At 49.6% G+C, this 15694-nt stretch overlaps 1 protein-coding gene and 1 long non-coding RNA gene across 2 annotated transcripts in view; both read left to right on the top strand.

The window, feature by feature from the left end:
• LOC140898079 (uncharacterized) overlaps positions 1-15694 on the top strand; it is a 49149-nt gene that overhangs the window by 9365 nt on the left and 24090 nt on the right.
• On the top strand, positions 272-2871 carry LOC144929320 (uncharacterized). Its single transcript, XR_013634575.1, has 2 exons — positions 272-525; positions 1210-2871. It is a non-coding gene; the product is annotated as an uncharacterized LOC144929320 (long non-coding RNA).

Below are 15694 nucleotides of genomic sequence, written 5' to 3' on the forward strand. Positions count from 1 at the left end.
GCAGCTGAGGCTGAGAACTGTGAACTCGCTGCATGGGTGCCAGAGAACGACTAGACTTCGACTGTGAGTGTCGTGTGAAGCTGCCCCAGAACTCTAAAGGTCCATGAACGATACCCCAAATAATGATAGGCAGCGACTCCCTGTTCTTTAGATGCCAAACTTGGCTCAGGCAAGAAGGGAGCCTGTGGCTGTAACAGAAGTCAGACACAGAGATGCTGCAGAGTGATGGGTTTATCGCTAGGACCCAGGAGGGGCTGGGAGCGATCGCTGGGGTCAGTCTCAGCGGCAGGAAGTGACTCGCAGCCGCTGCGATGACTCTGGCTCCCAGGCTCCTGGCAAGATCCCTGAGCCCCAGCGGTTGGTGCTGGGAGCCCGGAGCCCTGGCTGCAGCCGGGAGAGAGGACTCTCCAGCCGGGCCCTTCCCGCTGCTCCCTGGGAGCCTCTCCCAGGGCAGAGCCCCCAGCCTGGCGAGGGCCCCCTTCCGGGCCTGGCCCCTGCCCCAGGGGGGCCCCACTCGGAGGGAAGGTAAGAGAGATCCCCCCCAGGGAGCGGTGCCCCCCTGTCACACTGGGCTGCAGGGGTGGGGGGCAGAAGGCGGGTGCTGGGGATGCAGGGGGCAGGCTGGGATGAGGCAGGGGTGCAAGGGGGCTCAGTGACCCTGTTCCCATCGTCTTGGATTCCACGTTGCTCCAGCAGAGCACAGGGACAGGTTCCACTCATGGAATGTCCTTTCTGACAAATACTCCACCAATGCTCCACGCACCCCGATCTGGTCTGATTCCACCATCTGCACAGAATTTCCCATTCCCAAACCTGAGCTGAAACGAGAGGATGAGTTGTGGGTTCCCGATCTCCAGGCCAGCAAGTAAAGAAGGCTTCCGAGATGCACCCATACAGGTGAGGACTGACACAGAAACCATCTAGGGAATGAAGGAAAAAGTTGAGAATCCCAAAATATGGTATGAGTAAGCGCACTCAGTTCTTCCTCATCTCACCCAGAGCAAGGCTCTAGTCAACAGATATCGCTCACGCTATTCCACCCAGACTCTTACCTGCAGGAGTTTCCTTCCCGTCTCTCCTTCCTTGTAAGTATTTGGGTGGGATGTGGAGGCAGAATCCATTGCTCAGTCTTTGTGTCGGGTTTCCTCTCGGTGCTATTCCTGTTTCTCCCCAGCACAATGACTCCTGTCTGGATTGTCTCTCTCCCAGCAGGTGCTGAGCGAGGGAGTGAGAACAAGGAGGGGAATCATCATGAGGAAGTTCCTGGAAAAGTGGAACCACAGGAGACCTTTGTGGGAGGACCTGAAGGGAATTTTTCCCATTCCTGGGAGTAGGGAGAAGCCTGGGGAAATGGGCACAGGTCAGAGAGGCTTCTGGGAATCCACCCAGGGAAGAAAGTGGATGAATCTATTAATGGTGGGGGAGGAGACGAGGATCCCAGAGCACAGCAGACAAATCCCAAGGAAGAGACACCCTGCCTTCAGTGTGGGAAAGGATTCATTCTGAGATCACAGCTTGTGACACATCAGACAATCCATACTGGAGAGAAACCCCTTCAATGCTTGGACCATGGGGAAAGCTTCAATAAGCGCTCAGATCTTAATAACCATGGGAGAAACCACACTGGAGAGAAACAGACGCATGAAGGGAAGGCTGGCAGCAGAATTTCAAATCTCACATCTCTGTGGGAGTTCAAAATTTAGCTGAAGTCAGTGGAGTTGATGATGTCATCTGGTTCCCCTTCTCTGGTTTGCCCTGCCTGGCTTGCCTTTCAGGAGCAGGATGATGAAAGCCCAATGGTGCTATGTTGGGTCCCAGAAGTCAGCGGATGTGAAACATAACCCAGGTTACAATCTGGACTTTTGAACTGCTTAATTCTCCAACCCAGGGTGGATAGAAATCAATGTGTTGTTTTTTTTAATTTAAAAAATCCAATTTAAATAAAAAAAATCTGATTTTCTTGATAACTTTTTCCACAAAAAACATTTTATCTAAAGATCGTTTTAATTAAGATACATTATAGCTCAAAGATATCTCATCATGGTATAGGGATTTTAAATTCTAATTCTATAGTATGAGACACTGTATTCATGTAATGTTTAAGAAAAGTTTTGTACATGAGTTCCAAAAGTTCTACCCAGTGGGGCTCAGTGCTCAGTCTAGAACAGTGGTCTCCAAACTTTTTGGCTCGCGCACCCCCAGGGTGAAGAGCAGAAGACCTGCTGCAGATGCGCCACCAACAGAAGAAGACCAGCCGCAGGTGCACCGCCGATGGAAGAAGACCAGAAGACCTACTGCAGACGCGCCGCCGACGGAAAAAGAACGGAAGACTTACCACAGGCGGGCTGCCGGAGGGGAACACCAGCCGTGGACGTGCAGAGCTGCCGCCAAAGAAAAAAAACAGTGGAGTGCCCTCCGGTGGCGCTCCTGCTGCCACGCACCCCCTGGGATCATCACCCCAGTTTGGAGACCACTGGTCTAGAAGATCCCATCAGAGATGTTTAGTTTTCCAGTTCTCAAACTGTGGCTTTGTGTCTCCAGAGGTAACATGCTTGTTAACAGCATGTTTTCAAATAAATTAATATATAGAGGTGAAAAATAACAGACCTCACCTCTATTGTCCCTCTGCAAATTTGTGTACACAGAGTCAATCCCTTACCTCTCTCCAAAAGTGCAAAGTTTCAAAAAGTTGAATGAATAGAAGACTGTTGGAGGCGGAATATATCTGGACAAGGAGAAGAAGTCTGGAGATAAATGTGAGAAGCGATGGACATATGTTTTTCTGTTAAAATATTATATGTTTGCTGTTGAAGAAAAAAATCCAGAATACTTAATGTTGTTGTTTTAGTTAAATAAAACAATTTAAACGTCTGTCTGGTGGTGTTCTCCTCCTAATACAGTATGGCAAGAAAATCATCCAAGTATTAGTGATTAACCTGTTGAATTGGAGATAGTTCACCTCCCAATGACTTCATAAATATCTGCTTCAATTACCTTTGGTAAATGAAATAACCAAACAATCATTCATTGTCTGATATAGCTGTAAAACTCATCTGAAAAGTTTTCAAAATAAATCACTGTTTTAAAATGTATAGTGTGTACCTTCTAAAAATGAAACCTACATCGATCTATGAGTTGTGAAGAATATGTATTAAGGTTATAACAACCAACAAGAATGCACTTTTATGTAGAATACCATGATTAAATCGAGTCTTCCTGACTTGTGATTTAAATCAAATCCGCCCTGCTGCATCCCTGTGTGAACAACAAACCCCTCCATGCTCTGCTCACACACAGCCACCAGCATTCAAACTCACTCCTGGCTGCACTGTACTGAGTGCAACTAGCCAGACACTCATGAAGTTACTAAACGACACAGCAACATCAGCCAGTTTTCTACTCCCAGCCTTGCACCCCGGGAATCTGCATCTTGGACTGCTCAGTCTGTTCACTGTGCTGGACAAACTCAATAATTAGTGGGTCATCCCCCACCTGACTAGACCACAGTCTTGTTTTCTCAAGTCAAATCCCCCAAACACTTCAGTGAAAACACACAGGTCCAGACAAAACACTAACATCAGTTTATTAACTGGAACAAGGAGGTTTTCAGGGATTACAAGGGAGAAATATATAAAAGGTCAGAACTGGTTAAAACTATAAAATTAAAACATGCAGTTTAAATCGTAAATTTTACCAATCTAAGTAAAATGCGAAGCAAGCAGGTTTTCGCACCCCACCCGCTGTTGTAGGCAGTTTACCGTTCTAAGTACCCAGATTGGATTCTTTTCCTGCCTTGGACCGTCCTCCCCAGTTCAAGGCCCCTGTGGCCTTTCAAGGCATATTGTTGCCTTCTGTAAAGATGGGAGAGGAGAGGTGAAAATGGAGACAATTCTTCCTTGTGCTTTTATACCATTCTCCACTTTGAAGTTCACCCTCCAGCTGGGTGGCAGGTGATAATCAGTCTGTGGCCTAAGTGAGCGTCCAGCCCTCCTTCTGGTGAATTGTAAAATTGTAACTCTCTGGTTCACAGCTCCACAGCTGGTGAATGGCCACAGGTGAATGGCCGGCTAAACAATTAATGGCCACTTAGCACCTAGCTGGTGTGCGGGTACCATTGTCTCTGAGGAGCTAGTCTGTGGGCTTTTTCCGGCATGTAACAAGCATGTATTCTGTGTATGGGGGTGGGGGGGATGTGAGAAAACCTGGATTTGTGCAGGAAATGGCCCAACTTGATTGTCATGCACATTGTGTAAAGACAGGTTTCAGAGTAGCAGCCGTGTTAGTCTGTATTCGCAAAAAGAAAAGGAGGACTTGTGGCACCTTAGAGACTAACCAATTTATTAGAGCATAAGCTTTCGTGAGCTACAGCTCACTTCCTCAGGAAAGCTTATGCTCTAATAAATTGGTTAGTCTCTAAGGTGCCACAAGTCCTCCTTTTCTTATTGTGTAAAGAGTTGTCACTTTGGATGGGCTATCACCAGCAGGAGAGTGAATTTGTGGGGGGGGGTGGAGGGTGAGAAAACCTGGATTTGTGCTGGAAATGGCCCACCTGATGATCACTTTAGATAAGCTATTACCAGCAGGACAGTGGGGTGGGAGGAGGTATTGTTTCATATTCTCTGTGTATATATAAAGCCTGCTGCAGTTTCCACGATATGCATCTGAGGAAGTGAGCTGTAGCTCACGAAAGCTTATGCTCTAATAAATTGGTTAGTCTCTAAGGTGCCACAAGTCCTCCTTTTCTTTTTGCGAATACAGACTAACACGGCTGTTACTCTGAAATCTGTTAATTCAGGGATCAATAATTCAGAGATTATACCCTCGCCCATGCTACCTACCCAATTCTAGCTCAGTCACATTGAAATCGCTATGGGTAGGGGCTGAAGGATGGAGGGAATGTTAATAGCTGAAATCACCAAAATTTGTTTTGCAAGGTTAGTGTTAATCGGATCTGTTCCGCTCTTCTGCTCGGACATTTTCTCTGAGGATCCCGGAGACAGAAAGGAGCAGGCGTTACCATCTTGGCTACCAATCCCAATGGTGACTGTCTACACTAGCAATTCTCAAACTGTGGGGCAGGCCTCCAAAGGGAGGCACAGGAATGTGTCAAGAGTGGAGTGATCAGTGTGGGTTGTTTGGGTTTTTTTAAAAAAGCACTGGCTGTTGGCCCCAGTTGGCTAGGGCTCATGAAAAAGGGACAGGCTTAGCTAGGAGTTGGGGATAAATGCTCAGGCTCTCAAAACCCAGGTGGAGCAGCAGCACAGAAGTCAGGGTGGCAATGGGGTGATAAGTCTGCTGTGAACAGCGATATTGATGAATATCACTTTTCACAAGTGATATGCTCTAATAAATTGGTTAGTCTCTAAGGTGCCACAAGTACTCCTTTTCTTTTAGTGGATGTATTGTTTCTTGACTTTAGCAAAGTTTTTGACACGGTCTCCCACAGTATTCTTGTAAGCAAGTTAAGGAAGTATGGGCTGGATGAATGCACTATAAGGTGGGTAGAAAGCTGGCTAGATTGTCGGGCTCAACGGGTAGTGATCAATGGCTCCATGTCTAGTTGGCAGCCGGTGTCAAGTGGAGTGCCCCAAGGGTTGGTCCTGGGGCCGGTTTTGTTCAATATCTTCATAAATGATCTGGAGGATGGTGTGGATTGCACTCTCAGCAAATTTGCGGATGATACTAAACTGGGAGGAGTGGTAGATACGCTGGAGGGGAGGGATAGGATACAGAAGGACCTAGACAAATTGGAGGATTGGGCCAAAAGAAATCTGATGAGGTTCAATAAGGATAAGTGCAGGGTCCTGCACTTAGGACGGAAGAACCCAATGCACAGCTACAGACTAGGGACCGAATGGCTAGGCAGCAGTTCTGCGGAAAAGGACCTAGGGGTGACAGTAGACGAGAAGCTGGATATGAGTCAGCAGTGTGCCCTTGTTGCCAAGAAGGCCAATGGCATTTTGGGATGTATAAGTAGGGGCATAGCCAGCAGATCGAGAGACGTGATCGTTCCCCTCTATTTGACATTGGTGAGGCCTCATCTGGAGTACTGTGTCCAGTTTTGGGCCCCACACTATAAGAAGGATGTGGAAATATTGGAGAGAGTCCAGCGAAGGGCAACAAAAATGATTAGGGGTCTAGAACACATGACTTATGAGGAGAGGCTGTGGGAGCTGGGATTGTTTAGCCTGCAGAAGAGAAGAATGAGGGGGGATTTGATAGCTGCTTTCAACTACCTGAAAGGGCGTTCCAAAGAGGATGGCTCTAGACTGTTCTCAATGGTAGCAGATGACAGAACGAGGAGTAATGGTCTCAAGTTGCAGTGGGGGAGGTTTAGATTGGATATTAGGAAAAACTTTTTCACTAAGAGGGTGGTGAAACACTGGAATGCGTTACCTAGGGAGGTGGTAGAATCTCCTTCCTTAGAGGTTTTTAAGGTCAGGCTTGACAAAGCCCTGGCTGGGATGATTTAACTGGGAATTGGTCCTGCTTCGAGCAGGGGGTTGGACTAGATGACCTTCAGGGGTCCCTTCCAACCCTGATATTCTATGATTCTGTCTCCTATAAGTCTGGCTCAGCCAGTGGAGACAATGCCATGTTTTTCACCAGTGCAGGGGCCTGTGACTGGAGAGGCAGCTCAAAGCAAAGCCTTAAGCAGCCCAACACGGAGAGAAGTTTTTCAAGTCTCAGAGGGGCTGATCAGCCGGTGGGCCATGCCCGGGATTCTCCTGCAGGGAGGCTGCAAGTGAGACTCAGCTCTGGTAGCAGAAACTTGTATGCATCATGCACCCTTAATTCTGAGAAAAGCTGCCCACCTGTAACCGTGCCTTTGTGGGTCACAACTGAGAATACCACATTCAGGTCACACTGCTGAGAAACAGGGTAAATACACCCCAAAATGCTGGTGTTTTTTCTCCCAAAAGATATACCAAACCACCACAACAGTAAACTTCTGTCTTGCCCCACTTGCTAACAAGAAGTGATGAAAGCAGCTTTCTGCGACATTCCAGTCTTTGTATCACCCCCCAAAGCACTGGATTGAAAGATGAGTGGTTCTTTAAAACCAGTCTCCTCAAATAAGAGGTTCTTCTGATCCCAAAGGACCCACCACACACTCAGATCTTACCCCAAAATCACACCATTGCCAATCCTTTGGTATATAAAATCTAAAGGTTTATTTATAAAAAGAAAGAAAGAAAGAAAGAAAGAAAGAAAGAAAGAAAGAAAGAAAGAAGGGCAGGCTGGGGGATTAGCGGGGGGCCTGGTGCTGGCAGCAGAGGTCGGGCCCACTTCCGCACTCACGGGTGTTGGGTGTGATGTGTTATACTGTTATAGTTTATTAAAATATGTGTATGTTAATCTCAATATGTTATTTGTAAGGACATAGCAGCAATTCAAAATGGAGTCTGAACCACCGTTTTGTAAACTCCATCTTGTGACCCCCTTTGTGCCCTGTCAGCCTGACCTAGTTGTAACTTGTTCAAACTGTTTTTTCCTGCCACTGGGCGATCTCAAGAACAATTTAACCTCAGATTATTTCCTGCCTTTGCTGGGACCGTACCATGTTTTCCCGCCAGAGACTGCATAAAAGAACCGTGACCACAGGCAAGTGGTGCAGTCCATCCTAGTGACTGTCCGTGCGCGGTTCAGGCCTTCGCAGCATCAGTGTGTCATTGAAGGATACCACCTTTCCTGCTCCTGTTCCTGGGGACGACATCACCGGAGGGTTCCCGATCCACTTCTTCCATCCCGGTCGCTGTCGAGGGACTCTCCAGTGCTCCTCCTCTTCGGGTACCAGCTACCCAACGAGGGCAGGTCCTGGACTTCACCGCTGCCGCAGATGTGCTGGTAGTGAGATAATTAGGGTTCTTTCATCGGGGTTTTATATGGTTATTGCCAGGGTGATTTTGTATTTTGGGCCTGAGCTTCATGCTCCTGTTCTAAGCTGCTGTTTCACTGGTTTGTGTTAGTTTCTGTAGCTACTGTTTATTTCATGCTTATCCCCTTCCCCTTATTGTACTGATTCCCTCACTACACTTACCTGTTGTTTTCTAACTTTACTTATAATCAGTCTTTATTTCTCACACTACACATTGTGGTGGAAAATTAACCTCGCGTTGTGTTTGGTTCAGAACAAGCCTGAGGCCAGCTTTATTCAAGCATGCGCATACGGGGAGAGTCAGCCAGAGCTGCTCTGGTGTAAAGAGAAAATACAGGAGTTTATATAGCTGAAAACCACAATTTGTTAAGCACACTTCCTTTAACAGCATTTTTCCTTATTGGGCATATAGTGCAAGCTTTAACAGTAGCTTTGCCTTACTTGGAATATAGCAAAACAAGTGTTACCTGTTATTGACAGGTGTTTCCTTTGCGGTTAACAGTCTTTTCTAACTTCTAGCGGTTATGGTTACATTTCTTAAGCTGTGCTGTTGCAATTGCCCCTCAATGGAATTTTCCTCACTCTCTTCTTATGCTTTATATACACAGTTAGCTTGACCAAAGTTTTAGGCCTATTAGTTTAGGCCTACTAGATTTTTCCTCTACAACATAGAGAAGCGGGAGGGAGATCCATCTGTGTACCAGTCCACCAGCGACAGATATGGCAGAGGGCGGTCTGCTCTTCTGCGTAAAAGGGGCTTGTCTTAGCTCTTGATACCTACACCACTATACATATAGAGTTACCTTGGTTCCCCTTTGAGGTAATGCTGGCGGCGGTGGGAAATGGAACGAACCAGTCCCAGCCCACTCTGCTCCCCTGGCTCCCAGCCATGTCACTCTGTGGAGGGGGTTTCGGGGAAGGTTTGGGAGGGGTAGAGCAGAGGTGGGAAGAGGCAGGGTAGGGACAGGGCCTGGGATGGAGGTGAGAGGAAGGTTGTCCCTGGCCCCATATCCCCCTAGGGATGGCCCTGGAACGAACGAACGAACGAACGAACGAACGAACGAACGAAAGAAAGAAAGGTGAGAGTTAAAATTGGTTAAAGGAATCAAATACATACAATAATTGCAAAGTTCGTGGTTCAGGTCTGGTTTAAGTCAGGTCTCTGGTTGCTTCCAAATCTTTGGAAGGTCCTCCATTCCCCGGTTAGAATGCTCCCCTTCGTAGAAGTGCATAGTCCAGAGGTTGGAGCAGGAAAGAGGCCGGAGCAGGAAAGAGGCCAGATGGAGGTGATTCACAAAATTCCCTGGCCTTTTATAGCTTCTGCCATGTGGAGGGAATCCCATAGTTCTTTTGTGGAATGTGACAGCTAAAAGTGGAGTATGGAGTCACACGTCCGTGCATAACTTTGCTTAATCACAGCAGAAGCTATTACCCACACTCTAGTTTGAACCTTCACAGGAAAGTCCATTAGGTGCAGTGGGGTGTCTTCCATGGTCCCTTGTGAGCTAAGTATACCTAGATGGGTCATTCCACTTGAATAGTCCCTTCATAATGTGCTGGCTAAGTACCACAGGGACCAACATTTGAAATACAGGTGCACAGCTAACATTTATATCTTCAGATAGAGAAATGAAACATGCATACAAATAGCATCATCGTATTCAGCAAATGATAACCTTTCCGTAGACATCTCACATGCCACACATTGTACAAGGTTTGTGGCAAATATATAACCAGTTGCAACAGTGATCTACATGGTCATATTTTAATCACATCACACTGCCCAAACCCAGGGGAGGTGGAGCTCCAAGGGGCAGGATCTGGGGCAGGGTTCAAGGCGCCCTTTGGGGGGGACGGTATGGGCAGGCGGCCCACCAAAAAGGACACCCTGTGCTGGGTTTCCCTGGTTCCCACCTGTCCTGCTGAGAGCCGGCTGGGCTGAGGTTGGGGGCAACAGGTGAGCAGCAGTGTCTGGAGAGCGGGGAGAGACCCCAGTTGCAGGGGGCTGTTGGATGAGGAGCTGAGCCAGGTGATTCATCTGGAAGCAGGGGTACCCCACTCCGCCCCTTCCCTGCTCAACTGCTCCTGCCTTTGCCCTCTTCCTCACTGGAGCCCCTGGCCACTCTGGGCTGGGAGCCCCTCCTGTCTGCTGTGTGTTTGAAGTCAGGGTGTCACCCCCCACCTGGGTACTGGTCTCCAATGAGCTGGGGTGACGGCACAGGGGGATCTGTGGGTGCTGCAGCCTCCCTGGGTCTGGAGCTGCTGGCAGCTGCTTGTGTCCGAAGGGGCCTTCAGGTTCCTAACTCAGACTGGTTTCTTAAAGAGACAGTGCACTCCTACACTCACTCAGGCAGACACATGCTCCCCCACCCCCAACACTGGGGCTCCCTGCATCCAGGTTACTTCCCACCTGGGCTGTGCTATGAGGCAACAGCAGCTGTTGCTCTCCTGCCCTCTGGGGAAAGTGACCTGGAGGCAGGGAGCCCTGAGGGGGCTCCTGGCTCCCCGGCCTCACAGGGTGGAGGAGCAGCAGGTCAGCCAGCAGCGATGCCCGCTGCCTTACGCATCCAGGGCAGTTTCCCCACGTGGGGGCAGGAGGGGGATGCGGGGTTAGGGTGAGGGGAGACTCAGAGTGCAGGGGTTGCAGGGGGGGGGGGGGCTGGCTGGCTGGCTGCGGACCGGCCCGCGCTGCTGCCGCTGAGAGCCCCGGGGGTGGCGGGGAGCCCGGCTCGGCCCGCGGCACGGGGAAGGTGGCACATCTGCGCTCTGCTCTTCGGGCCAAGGAGCTGGCCGTCTACTCCGCCTGCCAGGTACTTAGCTGGGCCGCAGGGAGCCCCACGGGCCCGCTGAGCGCCGGGGGTGGGCAGGTCCAGTCCCTGGCCTGGGGGGCAACTTGGGCACCCCTTCCCCAGCCAGCACCACCCCCTCCAACACCCAGTTACCTTCACCCCTGTGCACCCCCGGCCCCAACAGCCCACCCTGTCCTGCCAGTTTTGCCTCTGGGCAACCTCCACCCGCCAACCCCCCCCCGTCACCTTCACCCCTGCATCAACCTCGGGCTCCCCCTCCGCCACCTGCCATCTCCCTCCTGCCCACTCCCTTGTGCAAACCCCTCCCTGCCACCTTCACCCCCCCTGCAACAACCTGGGGCACAGACAAAACCCCCCCGCCTGCCAGCCCCTTGCAACAACCCCCTCCTGCCCACTTCTCCCTTGTGCCACTCCCTCCCTGCCACTGCACCCCCTGCAACGAGCCCCTTTTGCCTCTGTGCAATCTCTTCCCTGCCACTACACCCCCGCCCCCTCCACCTCTTGGCCACCTTCACCCCCCTGCAACAATCCCATGCACACCCCTCTCTGCCACCTTCACCCCCTGGAAGAGCCCCCATATGATCCCCCTCTTTGCAGCCCCCCCCCCCGTGCCCCCTGCACTTTGTGAACATCTGGGTCCCTGGGGGGAACTTGGCCATAGGAAGGTGGGGGCTGGACATCGGAGGGGGTGCGCAAGCTGGAAGTTTCACCTAGGGCGCAAAATATCCTTGCACCGGCCCTGCAGACACCCCCACACAGATCTCACTGTCACACCTACTCTGAGTGTTTAAAGAATCCACGTCTCAGTTCCTGTGTCCGTGTCAAGCCGCCCAGCGCTTCATCCATGTGTCCTCGCCCCTGTCCCTGTCCCTCTGAGTTTGACTCCTCTTGCAATCCAGTCTGGGCAGTTTCACTCCTTTACATTAGTTCCTTCTGAAAATATTCTTTGTATTACTCTGAGCTCTTCATCCTACACTTCATTAGCATTGTGCGGAGGGACATCATTCTGCCATGGAATTCCTATTTTTAATGGCAAATCATCACGGAAAATATGAATAGTTGCGAGTAGCTTCAGCACTCACATCTCACGGTGACACCGTAACTGTTCCTGTTTCTATGTCAATGTTGTAATGTGAGGGCAGTGCTGACGGATTTCATATGCTGTTCTCAAAACTCATCACACGAATGAAGTGAGCTTAATATGTGTTTGTTACACCTGCCAGACTGCGTCCTCCCACTTTTGTGAGCATGGCAGTCACAGACTCACCAATATGACCATCCCCATGTACGACAGGGGTAACAGACAATGCTGGTTGTCCAAGTTCCATTTACCTGGCAGTGCCTAGTTACACAGCAAATATCCACACACAAGCCCCGCCCTTCCTGTGCACACACTGCTCCCAGCTTCCACTGGATTTATTAAAAAGAGAGCAAAAACAACCAGGAGTCCTTGTGGCACCTTAGAGACTAACAAATTTATTTGGGGATAAGCTTTCGTGGTTCTAGCCCATGAAATAAATTGGTTAGTCTCTAAGGTGCCACGAGGACTCCTGGGTGTTTTTGCTGATAAAGACTAAAACTGCTTGTAAAAGCAAAGTCAAGCGGGCCTAAACTCTGATCAAGATAACTGTGTACATAATAAAAGGACGGGAGGGGTGATGAGGAAGTTCCAAGAAATGCAATTGCAACAGCTAACCATAAGAAAGCCATGACCCGCAACAACAACAAAAACCCCACCTGTTTAGACTGGAAAAAACTTGTTTTTGCTGTGTTACTAACAAGGAAGTTTCAGAGTAGCAGCCGTGTTAGTCTGTATCCACAAAAAGAACAGGAGTACTTGTGGCACCTTAGAGACTAACAACTTTATTAGAGCATAAGCTTTCATGGGCTAAAACCCACTTCATCAGATGCATAGAATGGAACATAGAATGGAACATTCTACGCATCCAGTGAAGTGAGCTGTAGCCCACAAAAGCTTATGCTCTAATAAATTGGTTAGTCTCTAAGGTGCCACACATCCTCCTGTTCTTTTAACAAGGAAACATTAATGAGGAAGTGTGCTCATCTGGATGTTGCTATAGATCTAGCTAAGCTTCTGTGTTCTTTTTTTCTTTGTGGAACAGCTTGAAGCGTTGCTTCTCAGCTGTCTCTCCCTGCATGCTTGTATTATAGTAAAGGAGTCTCAGACTGTTCTGATCTAAACACAACGCGCGGTTAATTTCCACAACAATTTCTGGTGCCACCGAACTGGAGGGCTGCGGACCATTCCCCACAGGACCCAGGCGCCATCTGAAAGGTGAGAGACCTTTTAAATCTCTATTTTGGGTTTCTGGTGGAGGACTGCCCATAGGCTCTGGGTTTGGGTGAGTTGCGTGCTGGATCCAGACCCTTTTGCTGCCAGACACGCCTGACGCCCTCCTGTATTGCCCCGGGAAGAGCCACAGGTGCGGCTAGGTAGGACTTTGTTTGTTTGTGTGTGCCAGTGTGAGTGAGGGTCACAGGAAGACACCCAGAGCTCTCTGTGAAGCCCACAAGCTCATGACCTGAGATGTCTCTAAAGCAAGCCCTGTGACTGCAACTAGTAGGGCCAAAAAAAGGGCCCTCCCCGAGGCAGGCTGGCTCTGCATGGCCTGACCAGTGAGGGGCCTGGCTGGGCCTGGGATTGTGTGACCCTATCCTTTTCCCCATCCTCGGACAGTCCATGAGCTCTGTTCAATCCTTTGGACTAGAGTAAGGAGCATTATCCGCTCCAGAACCAAGATTGGGGGAGACGTCCTTTTCCGTAACCTCTTTCCTCCCTTTCCCCTCCCCGCCTGAAGGCTGTCTATGAGCCCCTGACTGGTCTGACCATCTTGCCTGAAGCATCCGAGTAAGCTGCGCCGTTCTCTCTGAGACTAGCCGACGCTCTTTGCTGATAGGAGGGTGTAGGAGGGTCATGGACATCCTCAATAAGCCTTTCCTGTGTGAGTGACCCGAGTGAAAATGGGAGGTGGTGGGTCCAAAATGATCCCCATCCCACCAAAAGGCACACCCGTATACACACACATTACTGTCCTTTCACTTGCAAGGTTCTGGAGAAATGGAATCTGGTATACCAGAGATGACCCAAAATTACAGTTTCCCTCAGAGGAAAGTTTTGACCTTGACAAGATTGTGCACCTCAGAGGCGCACTTCTAGCCAATAAGGTCAGGCAAGGCCAGTTTAATGCATATTTCGATTGGTATGGAGAAATGGAAAAACGGCGCCATGAATCTCCAATGAGGAGTCTTAAGGACTCCCAAGAGAAACTTAAAATACAATTAAGAGAGGAAAAGAGAAATTGGCTATTCCCCAAACCTCTGCCGGCCAGCAGACATCTCTCTACCCTTCAAGACCTTTTCAGGGTACCTCATCGGCTCCATCCAAAGATCTTATAGACTTATATACGGACTGCAGACAACTGGCTGCCCCTGCTCCACCTCCACAGGCAGACCTCAGGCCAGAGGCACCAAGTCCCAGCCCGGTTCAGCCCAGGCGGGGCTGTTCGAGTGGCCACCGAACAATCACCACCTCCGCCATATAACCAGGAAGCCGACTCCACCATCCCGGGTTCCCTAGCCTGGGCAGAAACGCCACCATAGGCTTCTGTTTTCCCACCTATCGGAAGTCCAGTCAGACCCGTAGAGGATTCGATCCTGTGACAGATGAGCCGACTGGAAGAATTAAAGAGGCTATGAATTTAACTGGGCTGGCGAGGAATACTAGGCACCAGAGGCCCTTCATGTCCACCCCTCACGGGATGTTTCCCTTATGCCAACTCCCGGGCATAAGTGCCTCGGGTGGGGGAACCCTAATGTCTGTACACGCACCCTGGTCTCCCACAGATTTGTATAATTTGACTGAAAAAATTCCCAAAATAAGAGAAGACCCTGTTAAATTCCAAGAAGAATTAAGAACAGTCATAAACTGTTACAACCCCACCTCGGCAGACCTAAACCAACTCCTAAGAGGAGTTGGACTGCATTTATCAGGAAGTCCAGTGGCCCGCGGATGAGCCAGGCCACAAGCAGGCACAATTAAATAGGCTTAGAGAGAAACTGTTGGAAGTGGTTCTCACAGTCTGCCCCCAAAAAACAGACTGGGTCAAAGTTAGTGCTTGTGAACAAAACAAAGGCCAAAACCCTGCTGATTACATGCAGCGCCTTAAGCAAGTTTTTGAAAGACACTCAGGCATAGACAATGCAGAGCAAGGTGCCAAACAAGCCGTGGGAGCTGCTTTTGTCCAGGGACTCAATCCATGGCTGGGAGACCAATTAAAATTGGCATGGTAGACTGGGAAGGAAAAAACCTAGCTGAGATTTTAGCAGCTGCCCAACATTACCACCGCCAGTTGGAAAAGAAAAAGGATGCCCCTGAAACTAAGTGAATGGCCCTCCAGGTTGAGAACACACAGGGACCCCGCAACAACCGCCCATCACGGGGAAAAGGGGGAAGGCCAAACTGAGAGCCCCAACATCCACCTTCCCAGGAACAAAGTAATGGGGCTTGTCACTATTGCAAGCAAGTAGGCCACTGGAAAAGTGAATGTCTCTACCATCCTGGCCAACCCACTTATCCTGACTTTCTACCCCTGCTCCCTTGCTCCCTCAAAGCTGTTAGGGTAGCCAGGAGACTGGTAACATCATCGCTTCGCTTATTCCTTTGGACCAAACTGGACCATATGTAATCTGCATGATGAATGGCACTCCTTCCTCTTGCTTGCTAGATACTAGTAGGCGCTTCGCGATCTACTCTCCGCACCAGTGACTTCCCCTCCCTCCCTGTGATTGCTGAGATAGTAAATGCAGCCGGGGTGGGCAATACTCCTCTTCCCCACCCCATCTCTTCACCTCTGACCATCTCCATCAGTCCTCTGTTTGGCCAACATGCTTTCCTCCTCAGTCCTTGTTCACCTGTTAACCTTTTGGGAAGAGACTTGCTGTGTAAATTGAAATGTACAATCTATTGCACCCCAGACAGCATGTA

The sequence above is a fragment of the Lepidochelys kempii genome, chromosome 14 (genome assembly GCF_965140285.1).
Source record: "Lepidochelys kempii isolate rLepKem1 chromosome 14, rLepKem1.hap1, whole genome shotgun sequence".
Lineage (NCBI taxonomy): Eukaryota > Metazoa > Chordata > Testudines > Cheloniidae > Lepidochelys > Lepidochelys kempii.